Source organism: Pygoscelis adeliae, unplaced genomic scaffold (assembly GCF_000699105.1).
Source record: "Pygoscelis adeliae isolate BGI_AS28 unplaced genomic scaffold, ASM69910v1 Scaffold136, whole genome shotgun sequence".
NCBI lineage: Eukaryota > Metazoa > Chordata > Aves > Sphenisciformes > Spheniscidae > Pygoscelis > Pygoscelis adeliae.
In genome coordinates, this window is record NW_008824901.1 from 303,282 (window position 1) to 313,557 (window position 10,276).

Consider the following 10,276-nt stretch of genomic DNA (forward strand, 5'->3'; position numbering starts at 1 on the left):
ACCTCAGAGGAGCAAATGAAGGAACTAAGATCCTAATCATGTTCTTCTACAAGACAACTAATGAGATGGAGCCTTAATGAAGATCCTTAAAAAGAGAGCCATACTTAAAAAGTATGGATTGGGAGGGGGCACGTTGAATATCTCCAGATTCTCATGAATCTGCTAGAGTAAATCCACACGCTTTGCTGCCGCTGCTTCCCTGATAGCACAGAATAACTGAGGCCTCATGCAATATTCTCCTGCTATTCCCCAAACTCCACTTTTAAGCAGTCCCACAGTCTGGTGCCATTCTGAAGAAAAGTCCTATTAGGCCATAACAGCATCGCATGGTGACCCATGATAGCTCAGGCCTGCAGCAGACTTGCCACAAGGCACAGGTTAGATAATTTGTACACTGTGAACATTAAATAATAACAAAACTGAATGCTTGTAAAATGTAGGAATTTCACTTCTCACAGAATGGAGCATTGTTTGAGGCTTGGTAGTACCAAACCCCTGGATGTGGATGTGGTGACTAATGTATTTACTGCTCAGCAGTTCACCTCTGGAACAGTTTGAAAATGGAGGTATGTTAAGGAAGGGTGTTACACTACTTTCTTTTGCCATCGTCCTCTGTAGGAACATTCCCTTATCCTGAAAGCCCTGAGCGATCTGTAAGATAAAACAGCTGGCAAATATGTGTGGAAAAGTCACACACTGCTACTGAAGCTTCTGCAAACACTGGAGATGTGGGAAGTAAGCCTCTCCCTGCACCTCTGTCTGGCGTAGGCAGGAGATCAGTAAAGACAAAGTTGTTGCTTGCAGGCAAGCTGTGTTGCAATGAACCAACCTGTACACTTTGTACTGAGATTCATTAGGGTTACTGACATTGTATAATATTCTTAGTGTGGCAGGAAAACACTTCAGTTTTCCAACTTTGCATCCACTGAGGCTTTTAAAAATCCTGTGAATTTATCTCTAGTCATTTGCAGGGACTTTTTAATGGAGGAAGAGACATCATTATAGATTTCTTTACCTCGAACAACAGGGAAGCAGGGCACCCACTGGCAAAAAACAAAGCCAGAAACAAGAGAAAAATTCTCTAGGGGACCAGGAAAATACAGTTCTGCCTAGAGATAATATTTTTTATTTAAAGCTTTTATTGTCTAAATTTTCCAACTGAGGCTTCTGCTGTGTGAGAATGGACTGTGTATTGTGTATGTTTGTTTTTTTTCTGTTGTTTTCCCAGGGATGTTTGGCGTCCTAAAGGAATATGCAAACTACAGATGGTGCCCAAAACAAGGAAATGTGGAATGTAGCTTGGAGTGAGACACAAATGGAGTGCCTGAAAGCATCCTTGTCTGCTTGTGCAAGCCAGGGGAGCAATGCAGAGTAGAAAGATTCTTTGCTCCTATTATATTATATCAAACTGTTTGCTGAAAGACTGTTCATTTTCCTTTTCTTTTTCTCCATTGCCCACCCAAAAAATCTAAACATTTAAAAGCCCAGTTTGAATAGTGGAATGTGTGGTAACATTCTTGTCTTGCCTGATGGGACAATGTCTGTGCCATGGGGGATTGCTGAGGTAATTCTTTATTGACCCTGAGTAATTCTGGGAGCTTATTGTATAAAATTCCAATGAACTGTATTGTGTCAAAACTATGCTTAATTTAATATCTAATTTAATTAACTTTTGTATTCCCTGTGCTGAAGAATGCTAACGTGGAAAGACACCTCCCAGGTTATAGCCAATGCATTTCATGGGTTATACTTTCTCTCCAGTGGCTTAAGCTGTTTTTAAATTATTATTTTGGGTTTGGATTTAAAAGTTTTTACATACAATTAGAGCTCACTTTTAAGCAGCAAAAGCCAATTAAAAAAAATAGTAATTTCTCATATTGTTAAAGAAAATTAAGAGTTCCTGTATCATCTTTGGGATTTATTTATTTTTTACTTTTGCTTTCATTTGTCAAAAAAGAATGTATTGTCTAAATGAAGACATCATAATTCTAGTAAATAAAGGGGGACTAGTTCTTGCTGTCTGCAATCACATACTGAGGCATCTACCACCTCTTCTGTGCTAAGTTCATTTACACCATGACTGCAACAAAACAAACAAACAAACAAACAAACAAACAAACAAACATAGCTGATTGGAACATAAATGCCTTATCTTGTAAAAAATATTGAGATTGTGTAGAAAAGAAACACTTTGGATCAAGTAGGAAACATAGGCTGTTAATTATTTTGAAGAAACTAAATTCTGAAAAATACATTGAGTTTTCTCCAAAGGTTGTTTCAAAATTTTAAATAAAATCAAATCTTTCTAAGGTAAGGCATATCCAAATGGAACATTCAGACACTTTCAAACTCAATTGTTCCTATTTCATTAAAGAATTTGTTGGAATGGACAAAATAGTCACCTCAGTATCGTCACAAACTCTCTTTCAGAACCCTTTGTCCTAAAACCATATAGCCTATACCATTATGCAAGATGCCAGCTTATTTTTTCTTCATCAGCTGCAGGGGCAGTGGGTCGTGGCTAAAAAAGGTCAAACAGAGCATGTGATGTGATCCAAGCATAAATATTTTTAAAGAATTATATATTCAACTTTAGAAAAAGTTGAAACTGTATAATATTGCTTGTATATGATTTAACACCTATGTGATAGCAATGCAATGAAAGAGGAACCGAGTGACTTAAATTCAGTCAGAACATGAGGTTGCTGATGTAGCAATGACATTCATATATCTTGAAGATGTACAACTTCTGGAATACAAGTAATCAAATTTGCTACATAATTTAATTCAGATGTTTTGTGGTTACTGGAAAACAAACAAAGACCACAAACTGAGAGGGAGTCCTAAATATCCTCTAACGATTTATTAGGAAAACTTTCAGCCTACATAAGTTGTCCTATAAAATTGACTTAATAACTGAGATATGGAACACAGTAAAACCAGACATTTTTGTCTTACGGTTCAGTGTAACCATATCCTACAGCAACATTCTAAAAACTCAAGCAGATGTTCTTTAAATAAATTGTTTCATGAAACATGCTGCTCTTTTCTTTTGAGAGGAAATGTCCTTTTGGTTGGGCTGTAATGGAGATACTTTACTGACTTCAGTGGAGGGCAGAAAGAAAACTATAACCATATTGGTTAAAGCAGACATTTTTAGTTCAGAAGTAATAATAATATATCTGAAGACCTTCGTGAGATGAAAATTTATTCCTTGGTAAAGCTCCATAGCTGTAACTCCAAGAACAGTAAACTGTTTGTTCTTTCTTCAGGGCGATGCAATGCACTGATCCCAAACCGGAGTCAGCATGCCGTGACACCCAGCTGCAAGGTGAGTCAGAGAAACTAGAGTGCGTGTTCTGAGTATTTGTTCCGTTGCTAACACGGAGTGGGTTCTCTGATACATAGTTCAATAGGCTTGTCTTGGTACCACAGATGGAAAGAGGGAGACTTGATTCTCTGGATATTATCGGGGTACCATGTTACAGCAAGGGAATATGTATGAGCCTAATCTAACAAATGTGTGAGTGAATGGAAAAGACCCCTACTGATTTCAGTGGCCCCTGGTAATTTACTAAAGGATCAATGACCTTTAAAACTGAGTAAAGGCAACAGAAGACTGTAGCCTGGGTGAAGGGAATGATGTAATATTGACAACAGTTCCCTTAGTCAGGGAGCTTTTCTTTCCATGCCGGTTTAGGACAACTCTATTTTACACTAAGAACTTCAGGAATAGATTGTTAAAATATTTTATATGCTTGTAGATTGCAACAATAGATCCATTCAACACCATTCCTTGCCTCCAGTGTTTTTTGAAAATCCTTTTTAGGCAGGTGGATTTCAGGCTGTGTCAGCCAGCTGGGTAGGAAGTCAATTTTCAAAAGCCTTTTTTCTTTTTTTTACTCAAAAAGTGAAATTTTCAAAACCTTGTATGCAAAACCTAAAGCTGCCAAGTAGTCTGGGCAAAGTTCTTGGAGTTTAATGGGGATTTTGATTTAAGAAATTGGTCAGCTTTTCAGATCCTTAAAGATTGTAGCGTGTGGGGATGAACAACTAATTATTTAAGCAATTGGATATCTCTCAACTGATTTGTTTGCTACCCTAATGTTCAACTGTTTTGAGAAAGACTCTTCTGTGACATGTCCTTTGGGAATGGACTGTCTTCTGGGTATAAGCACATGGCAGTATTGTGATCATACAGTGAAATAGATGGTAATATTAATCCGTATTAGTAAAAGATCCTCTGCTAGGCTGGAAATACGGGGAATACTCAATTTACTCATCAAAAGATGACATTCACAATTATTATTAAGCAGACCATAAATATGAATAATTCAGTGTCAGTTTCTCTGTAAAGCAGAGGTGATATTTATCATTAAGAAAACTCATTGTGTTGATGTGTATAAGAAAGTGACAGATAAGAGCTATGTTATCAGAAATCAGGGCAACGAAGCTGGTGAAGGGTCTGGAGAACAAGTCTTCTGAGGAGCGGCTGAGGGAACTGCGGTTGTTTAGCCAGGAGAAAAGGAGGCTCAGGGGAGACCTTATCGCTCTCTACAACTACCTGAAAGGAGGCTGTAGCGAGGTGGGTGTTGGTCTCTTCTCCCAAGTAACTGGCGAAAGGACGAGAGGAAATGGCCTCAAGTTGCGCCAGGGGAGGTTTAGATTGGATGTGAGGAAAAATGTCTTTACTGAAAGAGTGGTTAAACATTGGCACAGGCTGCCCAGGGAAGTGGTTGAGTCACCATCCCTGGAAGTATTTAAAAGACGGGTAGAAGAGGTGCTGAGGGACATGGTTTAGTGGGCATGGTGGTGTTGGGTTGACGGTTGGACTCGATGATCTTAGAGGTCTTTTCCAACCTTAATGATTCTATGATTCTATGATTCTAAATGTATTTTCCCTGTACAATAACAGTAACTTAATTAGTACTTCAAACATACAGGACTACATGTCTCATTTTTCAGTATATGCTACTGTTTGTAATAGCTATCTGCACATGCCCCCAGATATACCTCTATATCCTCTTCATGTATGAGTCCTTTAAGTTGACTGTCAGTTCTTGCTGAAAATTTCTTTTGACATTGGGACTGGTTTTTGTCTGTGTGTGTGCAAATTTCCATTTGATTTTGGTTATTAAAAAAGCACAAAGATGGCTTAGAGCTCTAACCTATTTTATATAGAGGCTGAAATCAAGTAAAACAATAGAAAAACATTTTACACCCTTCTGTGATTGAAACACAGTAGATACAGTTACAGAGCAGCAGCCGCAGCATGTTGAAATTATTTTCCCTGACATTTGGTATTACCAGTTTTTGAAACAGGTGAAGTCCACTCTGGTGCAGAAGACGATCAAAATCCTGTTTCTCTGCATGAACTGGTTCTGTGTGGAAAGCACCAGTGTAACAGCCTTACAAGAGGGTCAGTGCATTATTTTGGCCTGGCAGAGAAAAGGTATTCATGGCACCAGCAATCAGCAATGTGATTGGACCGGAGAGGAGACCACACATAGGGTGTGTGAACACACAGATTAACTGGCCTTAAAATATTGTGTATGGGGCACAAAGAGGCTGTGGTTAAAATTCCCAGTGTGTTGGTTCACATAATGTCTCTGAGTGGGAACATGTGGCTGCAGTGTTAAAGAAGTTTTGCTTGCATGTTCTTTTTATTATTCCAATGTACAACCTCCAGTTTGCTTATGCTTGATATGATTTCCCTCTATATCTCTAGTGAATAAGCTAAAACCCTTTGCCATTTAGCAAAATAATAGCAATTTATTTATTGACATTCATTTCTGCCTCAGGGATATTTTATATTTGGTAACTGATAGATTTAGTTTTCAGCTCTAGGAAACCTGTTCAGTGTTGTCTCTGAGCCACATGTCTGTGATGTAGGAGCATAAACATGGCATGAATATCAAAATAGAGAATTTCACTGGAAACAACTGCTATCATAGGTGTAAAATGATGTAAGTAAGTTGTCATCAGGCACTAAGGCTGCCCCTGGCAAGCTGCTGGAAATATGGCAAGAAACAAGCATCTATCAAACTCTGAATTCTTATAATGAAGGAACTTCATAAAAGTATTGGGTTTTGCTTTTTACTTGAGAGATGAATAGACATTACTTGCTTGAGTTCATCAGGAATGCATGTTATAAATGATGTACCAAACACCTGCATCTGTGCTCATTTTTGTAGTCATATATATTTTAGTGGAGCTATTCATAAATGGGGCCTTTTCTAGAAGAAAAAAATTCCACAGAGCCTTTTTTTTTTAAAAGTAGACGCAGTAATTCAAGTAAAGAGAATTTCAAAGACACCCCCAATTCTTGTATGTAAAATGATTGATAAATGGTAAATTTGTATTTGATCTTTTGAAAACAACTTATGAGAAAAAGTTCAGAAAGCTCAAAAGCACCTAAAATTCTTTCCTCTAGAAACAATTCAGACTGTTTGGGGGAGTTGTTTGTTTAATCATCAGCATCAGACATCTCTTTTATGTGTTTGGCAAATCGTTACCATTTTTTTTTCATTTTGATTTGATTAATTAGACCACAATGAAGACATTGGAATAAAATGGACTGGTTACTTCTTCCTTTGTTTGAGAAATAAACATTTGCTCCGAGATCACATTTTTCCACTTGAGTGCATGAGAATATACTTTCATGGGGCTTGATTTTTGAAGATTTATTCGCAAAATGTCAAACATGTTTCTGTTTAGCTTTCTTTATTTGCAGTTATGATTTCTTTTTTATTAATCTGTATTGTTTGAACCATGTTCATATTCTTTGGAGTATGCTGTTTAGCCACTTTCAACTACTGAGCCCTCTGTTAATAGGACGATGAGAAACTTGTCAAATTCATGAGGAAAAAAGAAAGAAAAAACATACCAATTCTTTTTCAGCAATTTTAAATCTTTCCACCTCATGACACACAACTTGTACAATCATTGAAGAGTTCTGTGACATAACCACGTGAAATTATGAAAATATACGGGGTGAGAGTATTACAAAGTGATGACAGCTGATTCCTAATTTCATCATTCATTATATTTCTCGTCTTTATGAACAGCTTGAGATAAGCTGATTTTTGTGGTTGGTATATTCATACTTAACATGTTGCTGTATTTCTTGAGACATATGTACTCTGCAAAATATTTTAACCAGTGGAAGCACCTGTCTGAACTAAATAAAATAAGGATAATTTAGGACATGCTGAACCCATGTAGAAATCCCCCTTCCCTCTCTTCTGCATCTGCATAAGGAATGAGCCATGAGTCAAACCAGGAAAACATGTTTGACGGTGCTCCATTTGCAGGCCCGCTGAATAAATTGGAGAAAGATAGAGTGAAATAAGGGAAAAACCCAGCTGCAAACAAAAGTTTAGATTGTTTACCTGTTTTGTCTGGTCTGTGAGTCAGGCTAATTTAACACTGCAATTTAAAGAGCCAGAGAGGAAGAAAAGGAAAAGCCTCACCAGTGTCCTTTGACATGACATTTGCACTCCACATTAAAGTACATTAGTATTTGTTGGTAATCAAAGTAAGGGGTAGTTCTCCAAAGCCTCATTTCAAAATACTATCTGCTTGCTAGATTGCACCTTTTTATTGAATGATAGCCTATGATCAAATACTGAAATAGCAGCTGAGAATGGGCCTGAAGTCAGTTCTCCATTGTTAGCGTGTTCTTCTGTTTTAAGATTTTTTATGTTTTTTATGGTATGTAGCAAGTGTTTCCACATTAACGTTTAAATACTTAACTTTCTATCTCTGTAGTTCAATCTTATTCTTATATCCTTCAGCCTTTCATGACATTACAGTTATCTGATAAATGCACAATTCTCTGTTTCCTTTGAAGTAGTGAATTATTATACAGTATGCACTAGATTATCTATGGATTATCTTCCATGCAACACAAATCATGAGGTTCTCAAGAGCCGGGGCACACACTCTACATCAAGCTGCAAGGTCTGGTTTAGTACTTGCTCCAAGATTATGGAAGTGAATTTTCCTTGGCTGGTTTTAAGAAGTATCTCTAGCCACAGGCGCCTGAAGGCAGCATATGAGCTAGAATCTTCACAACGAGCAGCATTTATTTTGTTTTTTCTGAAGAGTGGTTTCATCATCTAAAAGCAAAAATTGTCCCTGCTCTAAGAGTAGTCAGTCAGTACTAAAAGGAAGTTCCAAATTCCAAAATTTTGCTTTTTAGGCCCAAGATTTGATGCTTATTATCAACTTTAGTGATCATAGTAAGGAGGAGGTAATGTCCCAAGTTCCTGAAATTGTGTGGTCATTTAAGGATATTACCTTTCATCTAAAAAAAGATGTTTCCATCTTGTAGTTGTAAAAGAAAGGCTGAAGTCACTGAAAAAGTAAAGCAAATAACCTGTGCACAACTGACTTCTGCTGCATAAACCCTCATGCAAACATGAGTACATAATGATTTAATGACTTGTACATTTCTCTTATGGTTTTCAAGACGGCTCTCATACATCTGATTTGATGTGAAATGCTAGAGTTAGGACTGGAATGGTGCCTCGGCCTTCTCTGCATTCTGGTAACATGGATATCTGGATTGTGAGAGGTGATCTAAATCTGTTAATAAGTAGCCCCAGGATTACATACAGGTGAAACATGCTTGCATCTATACTCAAGACTACAAAATCCAAACAGTGTGAAAATTAATGTTTTCTATAACATTTAAAAAAAAAAGGGAAGGTATTTTATCAGCCAGAAGTCTAAATGAAGAGGGGTGTTGTCTGAAGATTTATGAACCCTGTAATTCTGTGTGTGGCTCCTGTTACTTGTTTCCTCATAGGGCATCATCAAACTCTGTGATATTCATAGGGGTTGCAGTGAAAATAGTTTTGAAGCAAATAGCAATACCTCCACTGCACTCTTCAATATCTTGTTTGGGGAAAATATTCTGTCTGCATTGTGCATAATTGTTCAGGTTTCCTTAACGGATACCTCCAGTGGACTGATCTTCTGTTCTTGTGCTGGACAAGTGTTTAGAAGCTTATGGTCCATGCCCAGTTCCTAATAACTTTTTCCACTCCACATAGAGTCGGATGGTGCCCTTAGGAAATGTGTGATTCAGTCATTCCAATTCTCTTTTAATTATTAATTTCTATTCTTAATTTATGTTTCATTGAACTGCAGAAAATCTCCAGTCATCACAGTGCCACTTCCATCTCTTAACAGCCTGAAATATTTATTAAACTCATTAAGCTCCAGTCTCAGTAGCTAATTACAACAAACGTATGTTTATGGAAACAAATCTAGCCATGAAGATTAAATTTAAATGAGTGCTAAAAACTCCTTGCCTTCGGAGTTTTTTGTTTTTCCTCTTTTTAATTTGTCATGCTGATTTGTAAAGCCTTCCTAGTTATTCTGGTAACATTAGCACTGTTGATAATAACAGACACTGTTTGTCTTGGAGAAGTGCCAGTATTCTAAGTACGTATCTAATTTGTCCAGACAGTTTTAAAGTCTCTTGAATTTAAATTATAAGTTTAACCTGAAGAGTTACAACAGCTAATTGCAGATTAAAATTTGGAATGAGGATTTTTTAAACAAAATTAACTACCAGAATTCTTTGAAGTTAAGGGCACTAAAAAATTTCTACCCCTTTTGTATAATGAATGTCACCAACCCATGTATTCAAGCAGGGCTCTCAGAGGATTGAGCATGCGGACTTGATGTTATTTAAAGGTTTCAACAGACCTTGTGTAGCTGATTTTGAGGCCACTGCTAGACCTAAACCTGTGTGTGTATATTTACTGGGGTAGAAAAACACTTTGCCATTGCTGGAGGCTCTTCTGGAATGCTGTTCAAGTTAGACCTGCTCTGAGGCATCCTCTGGAGGACCATCTTCCTCTCCAGAAACTATAGATATGCTACTGGGATGAGCTCTTTAGGCTTCTAGAGTAGCCTTCAATCTTAGGGGGCATTCTAGAGTAGTCTTCAATCTTGCACTGTCTTCCGCAACAAAATCCTCAGTAACATATTTTTTCAGTAAATTCTTACCGTGAAGACAGAAAAGTGTGTTTAGGCTGCCATAGCAAAAGTGTTAGCTACTTGAATAGTAAGTCTTACTTCCTAAGAGTAATTGCCTTCATTTCTACTTATGAGCCTTTCTAGAAGTTGTCCCCAAAAGTGTCGATGTACCCACACAGTGACTCCCCAAGAACCATTGGAATAATTCTGTGTACGAAGGCTGTACAAAGCTTTCTGTGAGAGTACTCTCCTCTCTCCTTCAACAGAAAGGGAGCAAGCTCTT